This window comes from Mobula hypostoma, chromosome 6, assembly GCF_963921235.1.
Source record: "Mobula hypostoma chromosome 6, sMobHyp1.1, whole genome shotgun sequence".
NCBI lineage: Eukaryota > Metazoa > Chordata > Chondrichthyes > Myliobatiformes > Myliobatidae > Mobula > Mobula hypostoma.
The window spans coordinates 9,330,260-9,351,847 of record NC_086102.1 but is presented as its reverse complement, the minus strand read 5'-3'; the positions used below and the strand labels follow the sequence as shown (position 1 = coordinate 9,351,847).

The 21,588-nt window shown below is 45.3% G+C and overlaps 1 protein-coding gene across 3 annotated transcripts in view; it reads right to left on the bottom strand.

The window, feature by feature from the left end:
- The window catches only part of nrip1a (nuclear receptor interacting protein 1a), a 138,622-nt gene that overhangs the window by 50,376 nt on the left and 66,658 nt on the right, over nucleotides 1-21,588 (bottom strand). Inside the window, exon 1 of one of the 3 annotated variants that reach the window (XM_063050264.1) lies at nucleotides 128-457. The exons of the other annotated variants lie outside the window; for them this stretch is intronic. The gene's annotated coding sequence lies outside the window, so the exon portion shown is untranslated. Of the gene's footprint in view, nucleotides 1-127; nucleotides 458-21,588 lie in introns of those variants that run through there. 3 annotated transcript variants of the gene reach the window in all.

The following is a 21,588-nucleotide window of genomic DNA, read 5'->3' as shown; positions in this document are numbered from 1 at the left end:
GATTTCTAGCATCTGCAGATTTTCTCATGCTCCGCTTAAATATACTCAATAACTCGATCTTCACAGCTGTCTGTAGCAATGAATTCCACAGATTCACCATCCTCTGCTTAAAAAAATTCCTCCTCACCTCTGTTCTAAAGGGAAATCCTTGTATTCTGAGGTTGTGCCTTCTGGTCCTGGAGCTCCCAACAGGGGAAACATCTCTCCGCATCCACTCTGGAACTCTTGTCTTGTGTCTTACTTTGCATTAGCCAGCCCAGCATCAAAGCTAACATGATGAACCTCATTAATTCAAGACTAGGAAAAGAAAAACAAACTCCTGATATATGACAGAATGCTTTCATTTTTTTGTATTTTCTGTCTGATGGGAGAAGGGAGTGGGTAGTGTCTTTGATTGTGCTGGTTGCTATAATGAAGCAGCAGGAATTATAGACAACACACATCAAAGTTGCTGGTGAACGCAGCAGGCCAGGCAGCATCTCTAGGAAGAGGTACAGTCGACGTTTCAGGCGGAGACCTTTCGTCAGGACTAACAGTTAGTCCTGACGAAGGGTCTCAGCCTGAAACGTTGACTGTACCTCTTCCTAGAGTGTTAGTCCTGACGAAGGGTCTCGGCCTGAAACGTCGACTGTACCTCTTCCTAGAGATGCTGCCTGGCCTGCTGCATTCACCAGCAACTTTGATGTGTGTTGCTTGAATTTCCAGCATCTGCAGAATTGCTCGTGTTTGAGGAATTATAGACAGCTGGTTTTCGGGGGATTTGATAGAGGTATTCAAAATTATGAGGTAGATGGGGTAAATGCAGCAAGCTTTTACCACTGCGGTTGAGTAAGACTAGAACTAAAGGTATCTTAGAATATTGAAGTGTTAGTCCTGCCCCTCTTGCAAGCAATAGTTACAATATCATAACTCCATTCAAGAGGTTCATTTAAAGTGTCTGATAACAGTGGGATAGAAGCTGTTCTTGAGCCTGGTGGGACATGCCTTCAGACATTTGTATCTTCTGCTCGATGGGAGAGAGGAGAAGAGAGAATGTCTGGGGTGGGTGGGGTCTTTGATTATGCTGGCTGTTTTACTGAAGCGGTAAGAAATATTAACAAAGTCCATGGAGGGGAGGCTGGTTCCTGTGATATGCTGGGCTGCAGCCACATCTCTCTGCAGTTTCTTGCAGAGCAGTTGCCTTACCAAACCATGATGCAACCAGATAGGAGGCATCAATAAAAGGTGATGTATGTTGCTCCAGATTCCAGCTTCTCTTGCATGGCCAATAAAACCACGGAAGCTGACCGAGTGAAGGAATGGTTCAGCCAAGATTGAATCATATTTGGCTTGATATTGGAATATATAGCATTAGTTCTTTATATCAGTGTTGAGTGATGAAAAGTCAAGTCAACCTCAATCAAGTGTGTTTGTGACCATTTCTGGGTCAAATCTCATCACTTGGGAAATGAGACCAGGCGCTTCCTTTGATGAATGATAAACCATAAAACCATTAGGCATAACAGCAGAATTAGGCCATTCTGCACATCCAGTGTGCTTTACCATTCCATCATGTCTGATATATTATCCATCTCAACCCCATTCTCCTGCCTTTTCCCTGTAACCTTTGACTCCCTTACTAATCAATATCATCTTTCATTGAATATACCCAATGACTTGGTGTCCACAGCTGTCTGTGGCAATGAATTCCACAGATTCATCACTCTCTGGCAAAAGATATTCCTCCTCATCTCCGTTCTAAATGGACGTTCCTCTATTCTAAATCTGTGCCCTCCAGTCCGAGACTCTTCCATCACAGGAAACATCCTTTCCATATTCACTCTATCTCAGCCTTTCACCATTCAATAAAGTCACAGAGTAAAACAATGTTTTGGACTGGCCCTTCATCCCAAACCATACACACCAAGCAAGATGCTCATCTAAGTTAGCAGTCCCTTGGGGTCCTGATAATTTGTTTATGAGGCTCACACGGGATGATGTTGATACCCCAATTCCACCCCTCCCCTATCTCCAGGCTACACCCTCCAATTTATGAATCCCTTCTTTCCTTCACTGTCTTAACAGCTTCCCACCCAAGGCCCAACAACAGACTTCCAGCCTCCACAGAATTGCATAACATAGAACCTCTTCATTGGGATAGTGTTCCCCTCCACACTCCCATGAAAACTGTAAGAGCCATAGAGTGCTACAGCACAGAACCAGGCCCTTCAGCCCATCTAGTCCATGTCAAACTGTTATTCAGCCCTGTCCCTTCAGCCTACACCCTGACCCCAAACTTCTCTTAAATGTTGAAATCACACCCAGATCCACCACTTCTGCAGACAGCCCATTCTACACTCACACTACCCTCTGAGTGATGTTTCCCCTCATGTTCCCCTTAAGTATTTCAGCTTTCACCCTTAACCTATGACCCCTAGTTCTTGTTTCAGCTAATTTCAATGGAAAAAGGCTGCCTCCACTGACCAGAGTGCCAACTCTGTGTGTGTGTGTGTGTGTGTGTGTGTGTGTGTGTGTGTGTGTGTTTGTGTGTGTCGGTTTGGGTTTGTGAATAAGTAATAGGAATGGAGAGAGCAGACGGCTGTGTGTGTGCATGCATTCATGTGTGTTTGTGTGCAGGAGCATGTGAGTGTGTGTGCACATGCGTATACACTTCTAACTAGAGCAGAGTATCCCAGCACTAACTGTCCATGGTCTGGGGACTGAAGGTACAGTCACTCTGTATTCCCCAGGATCCCCTACAGCTTGCCTTCCTCACTGAGCCCTGCCCGTCCGTCCTTTCACAAACGAAGATGAGAAACCGAAGGACATTAAGGCAGCTTGTGGTTTCCAAATCCCAGCGCAGAGCGAGAGACACAATTAGACACTAGAATCAGCATGTCACGGTCACGGCCAAGGTTAGTGCAACCTTGCGATAAGTCGGCTTCTGAGCTGATGAAGGGTGACACAGTTCCCAGCTCTGGAGAGAAGTGAAAGAATTTCCTTCCTCCCGTCCGCATATCCTCATGACCTCCCAGTGAACCGGAGCTGTCATGAAAGGGACAACTCCCTGCCAGAAATGTTCCTTCATTCAGTGCAGCTTATTTCTTCATTCGGTAGGCATAAGCATGACTGATCTATGCAATATCTCTGAACTAAGACCAGAAAATATAGGAGCAGAATTAGGCCATTTGGCCCATCGAGTCTGCTCCACCATTTCATCATGGTTGACCCATTTTCCCTCTCAGCCCCAGTCTCCTGCCTTCTCCCCATAACCCTTCATGCCCTGACTAATCAAGAATCTATCAACCTCTGCTTTAAGTATACTCAATGACTTGGCCTCCACAGCCACCTCTGGCAATGAGTGCCACAGATTCTTCACTCTGCCTAAGGAAATTCCTTCTCATCTCTGTTCTAAAGGGACGTCCCTCTATTCTGAGGCTGTGCCCTCTGGTCTTAGAGTTCCCCATCATCCTCTCCACATCCTCTCCATCAAAACCTTTCATCATTCAATAGGTTTCATTGAGGTCACCCCTCATTCTTCTGAATTCTAGTGAGTACAGGCCCAGAGCCATCAGACGCTCTTCATATGACAAGCCTTTCAATCCCAGAATCATTTTCGTGAACTTCCTTTGAACCCTCTCCAGCGTCAGTACATCCTTTCTTAGATAAGCACCCAGAACTGCTCACAATTCTCCAAGTGAGGCCTCAGCAGTGCTTGATAAAGCCTCAGCATTACATCCTTGCTTTTAAGGTAAAGTCTCTATGTGCTGGGCAACACAACTCTCTTTTATGGCCAATACACAATATTACCATCAACTGTTCTTTGAAACAGAACATGCGGTAGAACGTAAAACAGCACAGTACAGGCCCTTCGGCCTTTAAGACCATAAGACATTGGAGAAGAATCTGGCCATTCGGCCCTTCAAGTCTGTTCCGCCATTCCATTATGGCTGATGTATATTAACTCTTTAGCGCATTCTCCTGCCTTCTCCCCATAACTTTTGATGCACTTTTGAATCCAGAACCGATCAGCCTCTGCCCACCGTGTAATGATCTGATCTGTATGAACAACAAACAATAATAAGCCAATCCCAATACCATAAACTGCTTCTACCCCACCGACTAGAAACCTGCTGTTTCTCCACCTACCCACTCTGTACCTATTCCCAGGAACATTCCAAAGTACACAGCTGAGACACTTCATAGACAGGAGGATCTGTGGTGTTCTTATGGGCAGCAGAAACACGGGGTGAGCCAGCACCCTTGGGCGAGAAAAGGAGTACACTGAGAGCAGCCAGAAGTTTTACTTCAGGATATGGAAAGGATGTTTCCTACAGTGGGGGTGCCTAGGACCAGAGGACATAGCAACAGAATGGAAGGACACCCATTTAGAACAGAGATGAGGAGGAATTTCTTTAGCCAGAGGGTGGTGAATCTGTGGCATTCATTGCCACAGGGCAAGTCACCGGAGGTTGATAGGTTCTTGATTAGTCAGGGTGTCAATGGTTACAGGGAAAAGGCAGGAGAATGGGGTTGAGTGGGCAAATAAATCAGCCATGATGGAATGGCAGAGCAGATCAATGGGCTGAATGGCCTAATCCTGCTCCTATGAATCATGGTCTTATGGGAATCGTCTAGGACATGAAGCCAGAAAGGTTAATGGATGAGGAGTGTTTAATGGCTCTTAGCTGTACTCGCTGGAATTTACAAGAATGTTGTGGGGGGAGGATCTCATTGAAATTTACTGAATATTGAAAGGATGTGGAGAGGATGTTTACAATAGTGAGGGAGTTTAGCCTCAGAAGAGGACATCCATTTAGAACACAGCTGAGGAGGAATTTCTTGAGCCAAAGTCACTGAGTATATGTGAAGCAAAGGTTGATTAGTTCTTGATTAGTCAGGGCATCAAAGGTTACAAGGAGAAGGCAGGAGAATAGGGTTGAGAGGGATAATAATTCAGGCAGGTCAGAATCGATGGGCCAATTGGCCCAATTCTGCTCCTAGGTCTTATGGTGTAAAGACACAGAATGCAGTGTTGAATTCTTGTCCAATCAGTCCAATAAATCACAGCCTCGTTGAGATCACACAAACACTGGTGACAACCAGATCTGAAAAAGCTGGAGGGTAGGTTCTACCAGTCAAGGTCAGGCCACAGACGAGCTGCCAGATTAGTGGGGAGTCAAAAACAACAGCCGGCCGTGCACCGTGTAAATGATTTGATCTGTATAAACAGTCTCAAGACAAGCTTTTCACGGTATCTTGGTACATTTAATTTTTATTTTTATTTTAGATACAGTGTGGAAGAGGCCCTTCCAGCCCTTCAAACTGCGCTGCCAGCAACCCACAGATTACATGTGACAATGGTAAACCAATACTAATAGTAATAACCCTTCTACCTTGATGCACTCGTGTGATGAAATGATCTGTAAGGATGGCATGCAAACCCAACGTTTCACTGTGCTCTGGTACATATGATAATGATAAACTAATTATCAATTAACCTCCAACCGGTTTGGTCACCTTATACCCCATTCTGGCTCCTCATAGTTTAAAGTATTTGTCATTACTTCCACTTTGTCCTTGGCCCTATCACCCTACCTGGGTAAATCCCCACAGATAGCCTGGAACACACGAAAATGCTGAAATTGAATCCTCATCCACCACTTCCGCCGGCAGCTCGTTCCACACTCTCACCATCATACTCAGGTTCCCCTTAAACGTTTCACCTCTTATTAAGGATCTAAGCTCAGGAACTCACTCTCAAAACTTCTCCAACACTTCAATATGCTTCTTAAAACTTCTGACCAAGCTTTTGGTTTTCATAAGGCCGTAAGACATAGGAGCAGAATTAGGCCATTCAGCCCATCGAGTCTGCTCCACCATGCCATCATGATTGATTTATTATCCCACTCAACCCCATTCGCTTGCCTTCTCCCCATAATCTTTGATGCCAGACTAATCAAGAACCTATCAAACTCCACTTTAAATATACTGAATGACATGGCCTCCATAGCAGTTTGTGCCAATTGAATTCCATAGATTCATTACTCACTGGCTAAAGAAATTTCTTCTCACCTCTGAGGCTGTGCCCTCCGGTCTGAGACTCCCCCACTTTAGGAAGCATCCTCCCGACTTCCACTCTATCCTGGCCTTTCAATATTGAATAGGTTTCATTGAGGTACCCCCTCATTCTTCAAAACTCCAGCAGGTACAGATCCAGAACCATCAAAGGTTCCTCACATGTTAACCCTTTCATTCCTGGGGTCATTCTTGTGAACATCCCATGGACCCTCTCCAATGCCAGCATATCTTTTCATTTATAAGGGGCCCAAAACTTCTCAGAATACTCCAAGTGCGGTCTGACCGATGCCTTATAATGGCTCAACATCACATCCTTGCTCTTATATTCTAATCCTCTCGAAAAGGATGCCAACATGCATTTGCCTTCCTCACTAATGACTCAACCTCTTACTTTTGAATCTTATCCCCATTTAGAAAATAGTCTACACCTTTACTCCTTCTACAAAAGTGCATGACCTTACACTTCCCTACACTATCCTCCCAATCTGTCTAAGTCCTTCTGCAGACTCCCTGCTTCCTTAATACTACTAGCCCCTCCACACATCTTTGTATCATCCTCAAATGTGACCACAAAGCCATCAAATCTGTCATTCAATTCATTCAGATATAATACGGAAAGAAGCAAATCCAATACTGACCGTACACAACCACTAGTCACTGGCAGCCAACCAGAAAAGGTCCCCTTTATTCTCACTCTTTGCCCCCTGCCAGTCAGTAAATCGTCCTGACGAAGGGTCTCGGCCTGAAACGTCGACTGCACCTCTTCCTACAGATGCTGCCTGGCCTGCTGCGTTCACCAGCAACTTTGATGTGTGTTGCTTGAGCAAATCTTCTATCCACATTGGTATCTTTCCTGTAATACCATGGCCTCTTGTCTTATTAAATATTACGTACATCACCTTCTCATACACCTTCTGAAAATGCAGGAGAACAACACCCACTGACTCTCCTTTGTCATCCTGCCTGTTATTTCCTCAAAGAACTCCAACAGATTTGTCAGGCAAAATGTCTCCTTAAAGATGTTGTAATAATGGACTTCAACATCTTGCCATCCACTGAATTTAGACTGTCCTCTAATTTCCTTTCTTTTGTCTCTCTCCCTTCTTAAGGAGTGGAATGACATTTGAAGTTTTTCAGTCCTCCAGAACCATTCCAGAATCAATTGATTCTTGAAAGATCATTACTAATGCCTCCACAATCTCTTCAGCTACTTCCTTCAGCACCCTGGGGTGTAGTCCATCTGTTCCAGGTGACTTACCTATCTTCAGACCTTTCATCTTCCCAAGAACCTTCTCCTTAGAACCAACAACGACTCACTTGTGCCCTCTGACACTCTCGAATTTCTGGCATACTGCTAGTTTTCATAGTAAAATCTGATGCAAAAAAAATTATTCAGTTTCTCCACTATTTCTTTGACCCCATTACTTCCTCTCCAGTGTTATTTTCCAGTGGTACAATATCCACTCTCTCCACACTATTACTCTGTATATTTGAAAAAAAACTTTTGGTATCTTCTTTTATATTATTAACTTGCTTACCTTCATATTTCATCTTTTCTCTCCTTTTTGCTTTTTTAGTTGCCTTCTATTGGATTTTAAAAGCTTCTCAATCCTCTAACTTCCCATTAATTTCTGCTATGTTGTATGCCCTCTCTTTTGCTTTTATGTTGTCTTTGACTTCCCTTGTCAGCCATGATTACCTCATCCTCCCTTTAGAATACTTCTTCATCTTTAGGATGTATCTATCCTGTGCCTATCGAACTGTCCTCAGATACTCCAGCCACTGTTGTTTTGCCGTCACCCATGCTAGTGTCCCCTTCCAATCAGCTTTGGCCAGCTCCTCTTTCATGCCTCTGTAATTCCCTTTTCTCTACTGTATTATCATCACTGCTTCCTAAGTGTTCCTTTACGTTAATCTCCCCAATCAAATTTGGTTAATTACACAACACCCAAACCAGAATTGTGGGCTCAACCACAAGCTGCTCTAAAAAGCCATCTCACAGGCATTCTACAAATTTCCTCTCATGTGATCCAACACCAACCTAATTTTCCTAATCTACCTGCAGACTGAAATCCTCCATTACTATTGTAAAAGTAAAGGCATCCGTTAGTCTTGTGAGACCATGGATCTGTGCCTGGAAAGTCTTCACTCTCCAGGGCGCAGGCTTGGGCAAGGTTGTATGGAAGACCAGCAGTTGCCCATGCTGCAAGTCTCCCCTCTCCACGACACCAATGTTGTCCAAGGGAAGGGCATTAGGACCCATACAGCTTGGCACCAGTGTCGTCGCAGAGCAATGTGTGGTTAAGTGCCTTGCTCAAAGACACAACAGGTTCCCTCAGCTGGGGCTCGAACTCACGACCTTCAGATCGCTAGTCCAATGCCTTAACCACTTGGCCACGTGCCCAGACATTACTATTGTAACATTGCCCTTTTTACATGCCTTTTCTAACTCCCGTTGTAATTTGTATCCCCTATCCTGGCTACCATTTGGAGGTTTGTATATAACTCTCATCTGGCTCTTTCTACCCTTGCAGTTTCTTAACTGTACCCACAAGGATTCTACATCATTTGATCCTATGTCACCTCCCTCTAAAGATTTGATTTCATTTTTACCAACAGAGCCACGCCACCGTCTTTGCCTACCTCCCTGTCCTTTCGATACAAGGTATATCCTTAGATGTTAAGCTCCCAACTATGATCTTCTTTCAGCCATGACTCAGTGATACCCACAACATCGTACCTACCAATCTCTAACCGTGCTACAAGATCATCTGACTTATTCCATATACTGCATGCATTTAAATGGAGCATTTTCATTCCTATATACAATTTTTCCCTCACGTTACACTTCAATTTATCCAACTGACAGCAATTTTGCCTCATTATCTGCCTGTCCTTCATCACAGTCTCAGTACACACTGTGTCTACTTGTATACCAACTGCCCCATCCTCAGCCCTATCACTCTATTTCCCATTCTCCTGCCAAATTAGGTTAAAGCCTCCCCAGCAAGTCTAGCAAAGCTGCCTGCAAGGGTATTGATCCCCCTCAGGTTCAGGTGTAACCCAGCGTTTCTGTACTGACTACAGCTTACCCAGGAGAGATTCAAATGATCCAGAAATGTGAAACTCTGCCGCCATGCACTGGCTCCTCAACTACACATTCATCTGGCAAATCATCCTATTCTTATCCTCACTCGTGTGTGGCACAGGTAGTAATCCCAGAGGTTACTACCCTGGAGGTCCTGTTTTTCAGCTTCCCCAAAATTCCCACTTCAGGACCTCCTCCCATTTCCTACCTATACGGTACCAATATGTACTACGACCTCGAGAATGTCACGGACCCGATCCACGACATCCCTCACCTGAGCACCTGAGAGACAAAATACCATCCAGGTGTCTTTTTCACATCCACAGAATCTCCTGTCTTCTCCCCCTAACTATGGAGTCCCCTATCACCCCCTTTCCTTCCGAGTCACAAAGCCAGACAGTACAAGCAACCTGCTCACTGCAGCTTCTCCCTAGTGGGTCATCCCTCCCAAGAGTATCCAAAACGGGACACTTATTAGTGAGGGGAACAACAGGGGTACGCTGCACTGGCTGTCTATTCCCTTTCCCTCTCCTGACAGTCACCCAGGTAACTGCCTCCTGCAACTTAGGGGTGACTACCTCCCTATCTATCACCTCCTCATTTTCCTGTATGAGCTGAAAGTCATCGAGAAAGTTCTATTCAAAAGGTTCAGAGGAACATCTAAACAAGCCTGATGCATTTTGGAAACAAGTTCTGTGGACTGATGAAGTTAAAATAGAACTTTTTGGCTGCAATGAGCAAAGGTATGTTTAGAGAAAAAAGGGTGCAGAATTTCATGAAAAGAACCCCTCTCCAACTGTTAAGTATGGGGGTTGATCGATCATGCTTTGGGCTTGTGTTGCAGCCAGTGGCATGGGGAACACTTACTGGTAGAGGGAAGAATGAATTCAATTAAATACCAGCAAATTCTGGAAGCAAACATCATACCATCTGTAAAAAAGCCGAAGATAAAAAGGGGATGGCTTCTACAACAGGATAATGAACCTAACACACCTCAAAATCCACAATGGACTACCCCAAGAGGCGCAAGCTGAAGGTTTTGCCATGGCCCTCACAGACCCCTGACCAAAACATCATTGAGAATCTGTGGATAGACCTCAAAAGAGCAGTGCATGCAAGATGGCCCAAGAATCTCACAGAACTAGAAGCCTTTCACAAGGAAGGATGGGTGAAGAGCCCCCAAACAAGAATTGAAACACTCTTAGCTGTCTACAAAAATCGTTTACAAGCTATGATACTTGCCAAAGTGGGTGTCACTAAGTACTGCCATGCAGGGTGCCCAAACTTTTGCTTCCGGCCCTTTTCCTTTTTCGTTATTTTGAAACTGTAAAAGATGGAAATAAAGAAGTTTTCTTGCTTAAAATATTAAAGAATTGTGTCATCTTTAACTTTGTGCCTTTCGGAAATCAGTTCATCTTTTACTCGCTTAGCTATTCACAGTAACAGAAATTTTGACCAGGGTGCCCAAACTTCTGCATGCCACTGTACATTAAGGTCACTTCCTATTCCCATTTCCCGTTCCTGTTCCGACATGTCTATCCATGGCTTCCTCTTGTACCAAAATGAGGCCGCCGTCAGGGTGGAGGAGCAACACCTTACATTCCATCTGGGTAGCTTCAACCTGATGGCATTCATATCGATTTCTCCTTCCGGTGAACAAATATCAACCCCCTCCCCTTCTGTTATTCCCCTCTCTGACCTTTCATTTCTTATCACCAGCCTATTACCTCCCCCTGGGTCCCCTCCTCCTTCCATTCCTCCTATTGTCCATTCTCCTCTCCTGTCAGATTCTTCCTTCTCCAACCCTTGACCTTTCCCTCCCACCTGGCTTCACTTCTCACCTCCAAGCTAGCCTCTTTCCCCTCCATCCCCACCTTTTTCCTCTTGTGTCTACCCCCTTCGTTCTCAGTCTTGTTGAAGGGTCTCAGCCCAATATATCAACTCTTTTCTATAGATGCTGCCTGACCTGCCGAGTTCCTTCAGTATTTTGTGTAAATTGCTTTGGGTTTCCAGCATCTGCACACTTTCTCATGCTTGTCATCTAAGAAACTCTTAGCTAGACACGTGGATGAGAGAAAACTGGAGGTCTATGTGGGAGGGAAGGGTTAGACTGATTTTAAGAGAGGATTAATTTTCACAACTGCGGACACTGCCGCGGAGTCTGGGTGCTCTCGCAGGTGGGCAGCTGAGAGAAGATGGCAATCACGCACGTGACAGCACTCACATTCCAGCCAATTAGGGTTTCTTTGTAATCGAATTTAACTCCCCTCCTTGTGTTGCAATCTTGACAAGTCTTGAGCAACGCACAGCAAAAACAACACTCCCAGATTACCTTAATCCACATTCTGGGAAAGAAGATTAGTGATTTAGATAGATGCTGTTCAAAGAGCGGTATTAATTTAGTTGTAGGTTACTGCTTTCAGGCCGCGGTGACGGGGTTAGTTTTAGGAGTTTTTAGTTAGTGGCCCTGTTGGCCAAGCATTTATTATTTTCCTTTGTTCTGTGCAGTTCTTATTAAAACTCAGTGACCTGTCCATTTCGTGTCTGTCTCTCCCTCTGTGCTTGGACCATCACTGAACTTCTGTCATTAAAACAGCCCACACGGTGCTGTAGTATTCTGCGTAGCCACAGAAGGTGCAGCACAGTAGCATAGTGATTACCACAGCACTTTACATAAACAGGCAATCTGGGTTCAATTCTCACTGCTGCCTGTAACGAGATTGTAGGTTCTCTCCGTGACTGCGTGTGTTTTCTCCGGGTGCTCTGGTTTCCTCCCACAGTCCGAAGACTTACTAGCTGGTAGGATAAATGGTCATTGTAAATTATCTCATGATTACAATTGTGGGATTGCCAGATGGAATGGCTGAGGTGGCACCTACTCCATAAAAAATAAATAAATAAACATTTTACCACGCCTCAACTTTGCGCGGACGCCGAGAGGAGCAAAGCAATTCACCTGCCAATGCACGACGTCAGACAAGTTCCGTCACCAGCACCCCACAGTGACACCCAGCCCCTCTTCCACTGCTCAGCCTGATCAGGGGAGCGGACTACTCCTTTGCACTGTGGCGTAGCAGTGCACTTGTGCAGTAAGTCAGAAGGCAGAAGAAGATTGTGTGTGATAAGGGGTCGGGCAGCTCAGAAAATAAATAGGATTGCAAAGGAAACTGAGCACACGATTGCAAATAATGATACGTCCATTTCAAAGGAGATATGAGAGTCAAGTTTTTTTTTTACACAGAGAGTGGTGGGTACACTGCTTGGGGTGGAAACATTAGAGATCAAAGTTACCACATGCTACCATTTGCAACCATGACATTCATTTTCTTGTGGGCATCCTTAACAAATCTATAGAATGATAACTATAACCGAATCAATGAAAGACCACCCAGCTAGCGTGTTCAACCAGAATGCAGAAGACAACAAACAGCCCAAATACAAAAAGAAGAAATAATAATAATAATAATAATAAATAAGCAATAATTTTCGAGAACGCGAGATGAAGAGCCCTTGAAAGTGAGTCCATTGTTTGTGGGAAAATTACGCTGATGGGCAAGTGAAGTTGAGTGAAGTTAACATGAGGAAATCTGCAGATGCTGGAAATCCAAGCACTACATATAAAAGTTGCTGGTGAACGCAGCAGGCCAGGCAGCACCTATAGGAAGAGGTACAGTCGACGTTTCGGGCCGAGACCCTTCGTCAGGACTAACCAGGTTAGTCCTGACGAAGGGTTTCAGCTCGAAATGTCAACTGTACCTCTTCCTATAGGTGCTGCCTGGCCTGTTGAGTGAAGTTATCTCCTTTGGGTCAACAGCCTGGTAGCTGAGGGGTAATAACTGTTCCTGAACCTGGTGGTGTGCGTCCTGAGGCTCCTGTACCTTCTACCTGATGGTAGCAGTGAGAAGAGAGCACATCCTGGATGGTGGGGGTTCCTGATGATGGATACTATTTTCCTGTGACAGTGTGTCATGTACATGTGCTCACAAATAGGCCATTCAGTCCATCTTCTTTAAGCTTCTGCTTGGGAGATAAATGGGGTTTCAAATCAAACTGAACATACCAGTCAAGGGGGTGGCTGGCTGCAATGTTGTGGTGCAGTCTTAGCTTTTTTCCAGATAGGGATTTTTTTGGGGGGACAGCGTGGGTAGTTAAGGGTCAGATTAGGGTTGACAGATAGGCATGAGGGGAAGTTAGAGATCAGGGGTAGCAAATGATGGTTAGGGCAGGAGCTGGTCATTGGGGTCCAGGTCGGAGCACTCCGCGGTCGATAGCCAGCAACACCCTTGGACAGATGTCAAATCGGCAGGTGCTGAGAACAAGGAACAGCGATCCTTGTGGTCAATGACCGAGGTTGGCGGGTCCCATGAACGAGGGCTGCCAGCGCTCTAACCCCCGGATCAGCCAGTACCAGGGTCAGAGATCTGTGCAATTCCGGAGGTCGAGGCGTAGAGTTCAAAGTTCCGCCACAGGCAAGTCCTGGGGTCAATACCAGAAGTTAAAGCCTGAAATTGAAGACTGAATCGGCAAGTTCAGAGATCATAGCTTAATGATCAAAGACCCTAGGCTGGGACGTCCAAAAGTCAGAGGTATGATGCCTGCGACTCCACGAGACCGGGCCAGAGACTGAAGGTTGGAGGCCTAGAGGCAGCCTGTCCTGGGCTTCAGGACTGTCTGTGTGTTTGTGAGTGGGAGGGTGGGAAAGGGGTTTGTTAACTACTGCTGTTGTTGTTGCTTGTGTTGTTCTGCTGAGCATCGTGGAGATGCTCCGATGGCACCAGAATGTGTGGGGCACTCGCGGGCTGCCCTCAGCACACCCTTGTATATGTTGGATGTTAATGCAAATGACACATTTCACTGTATGTTTCGATGTACCTGTGATAAATAAATAAACCAGAATCATACGATTGCAAAGAATGTTACATCCAGAAATAGGCCGTTCAGTCCAACTTCTCTCAGCTGCTGTTTCTGCTCCAGCCTCCCCATCCCACCCACTGCCCCTCTGGTAACTAATCCTACCTCCCTACACATCACCTTTCACCTCAGCCACAAGGGGACTCAGTGTTCTGGGGACAAGTCATGGCTGGAGGTATCAGTGACAATCTCATATTTATTGCCCACTTCATTTTGGATTTCATCCACTTAATGATATTAAACTCAGTGAAGTAAAGGCTCAGATCGACGATCACTCTGCAAAGTCTCTGGCCAACGGCATGGAGGATTCAAATGATATATATATATATATACATATATAAAAATTGCAATACATTTATTTTTAGAAGTTTTGTCATCGCAGAGGATCGTTGTGCCAGCGGCCAGGTTGATGACCTCACCGGGTAAGTTGGTTAGGCAGTGCAGAACCCAAGTCCACGGAAAGGCAAACGACCTTCACAGCTGGTGGGTGAAGGGAGAACAGACACACAAACCACACATGTGCACATATACACACACTGCCCCATTCCTCCAGTCAGACATACACACACACACACACACACACACACACACCGTCCCATTCCTCCAGTCAGACACACACACACACAGTCCCATTCCTCCAGTCAGACACACACACACACACAGTCCCATTCCTCCAGTCAGACACACACACACACACAGTCCCATTCCTCCAGTCAGACACACACACACAGTCCCATTCCTCCAGTCAGACACACACACACACACACACACAGTAGTCAGACACACACACACACAAATCCCATTCCTCCAGTCAGACACACACACACACACACACACACACACACAGTAGTCAGATAGACAGACAGACACACACACACACACACACACACACAAATCCCATTCCTCCAGTCAGATACACACACACACACACACACACACACACACACACACTGTCCCATTCCTCCAGTCAGACATATATACACACACTCACACACACACACATCCACACACACTATACTCACACACTGTCCCATTCTTGTACTCACACAGCCCATCACACATCTACACACACTATTGGGCCCCTACACACATAACTCGCTCCACCCCTACACACACAAACCCACACCTGCACCTATCCTTCACCCATACACCCACCGCACCTCTATGCGCACAGACCCATGCCACCCCTACATTCACACACCTCTACACCCATACAGGAAGGGGAAGAGAGGGGAAGCCACACCAGTGCTCAGTGAGGGGTCTGCAGTGGAAAGGGTGAGCAGCTTCAAGTTCCTGAGAAAAAAAAATCTCAAAGGATCTATCCTGGGCCCAACATACTGTTACAATAATGACCAAGCACACCAGCTGCTCCACCTCACCAGGAGTTGGAGATTTGGTATGTCACCAAATACTTCAGCAAATTCCCACAGATGGGCAGAACCCTCCCCATTATCAAGGATATTGTCAAGAGGTGGTGCCTCAAAAATGAACTTCCATCATTAAAGGCCCTCACCATCCAGGACGTGCCCTCTTCTCTTTACTATCTTCAGGGAGAAGGTACAGGAGTCTGAAGACCCACACTCAATGGTTTAAGAACAGGCATACTTATTTATTTTTCGAGATACAGCACAGAACAGGCCCTTTTGTCCCTTTGAGCTGTGCTGCCCAGCAATCCCCTGATTTAATCCTAGCCTAATCATAGGACAATTTACAATGGCCAGCACTGTGCTAACTACTACGCTACTGAGCAACCCCAACATCAGATTTCTAAGTGGACCATGAACCCACAAAGATTACCTTGTTATTTAGTTTTTACACTATTTATTATTTTGTAACCAATATAAATTTTTGTTTTGCGATGTACTACTGCTGTAAAACAACAATTCTCATGACATACTGAACGTCAATGATAATAAGCTTGATTCTAATTCATAATAATGAGAGGAAACTTTTCCTTGTAATTAATTCCTTCAGGAAAAGCAACTCTAGCTGCTGCAGTTTCTCTTTATAGGTATAGGTCCTTTCCTTGCCCCTTCAGACAATCAGATCTTTGTAAAGTTTATCAACAGATTTGAGGAATTTTGTTCTTCAGCTGAACATTAATTTGAGGAGCAGCACCTCACCTCCTGACTTGATAGGTAACAGGTTTCCAGGATCAACAATGGATTAAACAATGGCATGTTTCAGTTCTTGCAAAACAAAGTTTTGCCACTATACTACAGTGTATGTGATGATAATAAACCAATCATCAATCATCATTGCAGACAGGGGTTCCCACCCTAGGATCCACCGACCCCTCAGTCAATGCTGAGGGTCCATGGCATAAGGTCAAAGAACACTGAGGCTGTCTACAAGAAGGGTCAGAGCCGTCTCTATTTCCTGAGGAGACTGAGGTCCTTTAACATCTGCCGGACGATGCTGAGGATGTTCTACGAGTCTGTGGTGGCCAGTGCGATCATGTTTGCTGTTGTGTGCTGGGGCAGCAGGCTGAGGGTGGCAGACACCAACAGAATCAACAAACTCATTCGTAAGGCCAGTGATGTTGTGGGGATGGAACTGGACTCTCTGACGGTGGTGTCTGAAAAGAGGATGCTGTCCAAGTTGCATGCCATCTTGGTCAATGTCTCCCATCCACTACATAATGTACTGGTTGGGCACAGGAGTACATTCAGCCAGAGACTCATTCCACCGAGATGCAGCACAGAGCGTCATAGGAAGTCATTCCTGCCTGTGGCCATCAAACTTTACAACTCCTCCCTTGGAGAGTCAGACACCCTGAGCCAATATAGGCTGGTCCTGGACTTATTTCATAATTTACTGGCATAACTTACATATTGATATTTAACTATTTATAGTTCTATTACTATTTATTATTTATGGTGCAACTGTAACGAAAACCAGTTTCGCCCGGGATCAATGAAGTATGACTATGACTATAAAATGGTTGGGAACCCCTTTTTGCGGAGGTACCTCACCTATTTCCAACATACCGTTTGTTTTTGATTCCTCCTCCTGTGGTATTTCATTCTTCTCTTCCAAGCTACCCCTCCCTGCCACACATTCACTGTACTCTCTCAGCCGGCTCGAGATGTCCGCTTACCCTCTCCTGATCTCCACCTTATCATAAAACACTCCTCTGGCCTCTTTGATCTGCCCACTTACTCAGCAACTTCACACTTGTTTTATATCTGACTTCTTTCACTCGTGATACGAGTACATCAAACCAAAATATTGACTCTCTTCCTCTCTCCACAGATGCTGCCTGATCTGCTGAGTGTTTCTAGCATTTCCATTCTTTTAATTTTTCATTAACATGAGGAAGTCTGCAGATGCTGAATATTCAGAGCAACACACACACAAAATGCTGGAGGAGCTCAGCAGCTCAGGCAGCATCCATGGAAATGAATAAATATTTGGTGTTTCAGGCCCTTCTTCAGGACTGAGAAGGATTGGGGAAGATACCAGAATTAAAAAGGTGGAGGGGAGGGAAAGGAGGCTGGCTGGAAGGTGATAGGTGGAGCCATCTGAAAGGTCGAGGGCTGGAGAAAAAGGAATCTGATAGGAGAGGAGAGTGGACTATAGAGAAAGGAAAGGAGGAGGAGAGCTGGGGGAAGTCATAGGCAGGTGAGAAGAGGTAAAGGATCAGAGTGGAGAATAGAGGAGGTGGGGGGGGGTTGAAATTTGTTTATCAGAAGGAGAAATCGATATTCAGGCCACCAGGTTGGCTGCTCCTCCACCTTCAGGATGACCTCATCTTGGTGCAAGAGGAGGTCACGAACCAACACAAGAGAGTGGGAATGGGAATCAGAATTAAAATGTTTCCCCACTGGGAAGTCCTGCTTATGACAGAGGTGCTCGACGAAGCCGCCCCCCCCAATTTACAATGGGAGTTTCATTGTTATTCAGGGGTTTTGATTCAATTCTGATCCATATCAACCAAGTTAACCATCCAATCTAGTCCCATCTGCCAGCATTTAGCCTATAACTTCTGGAGCAGACTCATTCCGCTCTGTCCAATATCTTTCAGCCAAAGTCAAGGGTTCCCAACCTGCTTAATGATACTCGTCCATGGCATAAAACAGGTTGGGAACTCCTGGTCTAAATAAAAAAAGAAAAATTACAGCACAGAAAAAGGCCATTTGGCCCATCCAGCTATTGTTCCTATCTGTGTACCCATCTAACTATTTTTTTCAAAGTTGTTATTATATCTGCCTCCAACATTTTCTTCAGAAGCTTATACCACCCTCAGTGTGGAAAAGTTGCCCCTCAGGTTCCTATTAAATCTTTCCCCTTACTTTCAACAGTATGCCCCCTAGTTCTTCATTCCTCAACCTTGGGAAAAGGACTGGATGCATTCACCTTATTTATGCCCCTTCAGGCTTTACGCACATCTCAGTTTCCGACGCTCCAAGGAATAATTGAATACTTTCCTATCTCCATTTCCATCCACAGGTTCTACAGTGCCGATTGGGAAATGTCCTAAATGGATTAGTTGAGTTTATGACGTGGAGATGACCTTTTGACACAGTTAAGATCACAGCTTGCCCTGACCCCAGTCAAGCCTTGTGACCTGCGAGCAGACTTATTGAATTAGATGACACCATCGATAGGGACAGAGCACTGAAGGTCAAAACTGCACCTGACCTTTCCTGATGTCACCAGATGTTGTTGAGGTTCCTCAGAAGCTGTACGATACTGACCGCTCAACAGCCAAATGATTGCTTCTGTTAACTTGAACATACAGGAAGAGAGTCCATAATGCTGTGCTGAGCTTTGTAAATGAGTAATTAAACACATAACTGAGTAATCCCTTCTAACTACACAAGGCCATTGCCTGCACATTTATGTGGTGATCATGTGGATAGTCAGAGGCCTTTTTCCAGGGCTGAAATGGCTAGCACGAGAGGGCACAGTTTTAAGGTGCTTGGAAGAAGGTACGAGGAGATGTCAGGGGTAAGATTTTTACACAGAGAGTGGTGAGTGCGTGGAATGGGCTGCTGGTGTCAGTGGCGGAGGCGGATATGATAGGGTCTTTTAGGACACTCCTGGACAGGTATGTGGAGCTCAGAAAAATAGAGGGCTACAGGTAACCCTAGGTAATTTCTAAGGTAAGGACATGTTCGGCACAGCTTTGTGGGCCGAAGGGCCTGTATTGTGCTGTAGGTTTTCTATGTTTCTATAATACCACAAGACACCAGAGCAGGATTAGGCCATTCAGCCCATCGAGCCTGCTCCACCATTTGATCATGGCTGATTTATTACCCCCTCAACCCCATTCCCCTCTGCCTTCTCCCTGTAACCTCTGATGCCCAGACTAATCAATGACCTACCAACCTCTGCTTTAAATATACCTAATGACTTGACCTCCATTGCCATCTGTGGCAATGAATTCCACAGATTCACCACCCTCTGGCTGAAGAAATTCCTCCTCATATCTGGTCTAAGGAGATATCCTTCTAATATGAGGCTGTGCCCTCCAGTCCTAGAATATCCCACCATTGGAAGGAGAAGGAACGGTACGTCGCATCCAGGGTTTCTCCGGTTAGCGGACGATTTCCCTCCACGCCTCTCTGCGTACGAGGCAAGTTACAGGAGTGGTTTGCCATTGCCTTCTGCCGGGTGAGTTTCCAAAGAGATTCACCAGCTTGTAACCCAGCACAGATGGAAAGTGTGCAGGGGAAGCGGCTGGATTCGAACTCAGGACCTTTCATCCCGAAGTCCGGCGCTGATGCCACTATGCCACCAGCTGGACAAGGGGTTTCCAAACTTTTTTTTTATGCCATGGACCAATACCATTAAGCAAAGTGTTCAGAATGGTAACCCCTGATCTAAACCATCCAATATTTGCTATCATGTTTGCTGTTGTGTGCTGGGGCAGCAGGCTGAGGGTAGCAGACACCAACAGAATCAACAAACTCATTCGTAAGGCCAGTGATGTTGTGGGGATGGAACTGGACTCTCTGACGGTGGTGTCTGAAAAGAGGATGCTGTCCAAGTTGCACGCCATCTTGGACAATGTCTCCCATCCACTACATAATGTACTGGTTGGGCACAGGAGTACATTCAGCCAGAGACTCATTCCACCGAGATGCAACACAGAGCGTCATAGGAAGTCATTCCTGCCTGTGGCCATCAAACTTTACAACTCCTCCCTTGGAGGGTCAGACATCCTGAGCCAATAGGCTGGTCCTGGACTTATTTCCTGGCATAATTTACATATTACTATTTAACTATTTATGGTTTTATTACTATTTATTAATTATGGTGCAACTGTAACAAAAACCAATTTCCCCCGGGATCAATAAAGTATGACTATGACTATTTGTAGTTTTCAATGGGATCCCCACTCCACCACACCTCCCTCCCCCAGAAACATTCCTCATATGTTAACCCTATTAGGTCTTAAATAACAATATTTAAGAGCTTTCTAAATGCTTCTATTGTATTTGCCTCCAACACCACCCCTGGATAAGCATTCCAGGGACCCACAATCTTCTGTGTTACAAGTTTTCCATGCACATCTCCTTTGATCTTGTCTCTCCTCAGCTTAAGTGCATGCCCACTAGTATTACCACCTCAACCTCAGGAAACTGGTGTCGGCTCTTTACTCTATCTGTGCCTCTCACAATCTGATAAACTTCTATCAACTGTCCCTTCAGTCTCTGCTGCTCCAGAGAAAACAACCCAACTTTGTCCAACGTCCTTTATCATAACCCTCTGATGCCCCAAGCTGGAATAGTGTCATGCCACGGTAGTTTGTACAATGCTATTACAGCTCGGTGCATCAGAGTTCAGAGTTCAATTCTGGTGTCCTCTGTAAGAAAGTTTGTACGTTCTTCCCATGTGCACGAGGGATTTCCTCCCGGTGCTCAGGTTTCCTCCCACAGGTGTACCGGTTAGTAGGTTAATTGTAAATTGTAAATTGTCCTGTGATTAGGCTAAGGTTAGATTGGTGTATTGTTGGCTGGCACGACTCGGTGAGCCAGAAGGACCTGGTCCGTGCTGTATCTCCAAATATAATTAAAATAAATTATTAACACATGCTCTCTAATTCCTGGCAGTATCCTAGTGAACCTCTTCAGCAGCTTCTCCAAAGCCTCCACAACCTCTCTGTAATGGGGGCTACAGGAAATGAAAGCAATACTTCTGATGTAGCCAAAGTAGAGTCTAAGAAAGCCGCAACATGGATTCCTGACTCTTGGATTCAGGACCTTCACTACTAACGAAAGCATGTCATATTCTTTAACCACCCTATCAACCTGGAAAGCCACTTTCAGGGAGCTACGAAGTTGGACATAAGATCCCAAGATAATTAAGGATGTCTTTAATACACCAGACGGATGACAAACACTCAGTGGCCACGGTATTATTATATGTGCTGTACCTAATAAAGTGTCCACTGAGAGTATGTTCATGGTCTTCTGCTGCTGTAGGCCATCCACTTCAATGTTCCACATGCTGTACATTCAAAAATGCTCTTCTGCACACCACTGTTGTAACACGTGGTTATTTGAGATACTGTCAACTTC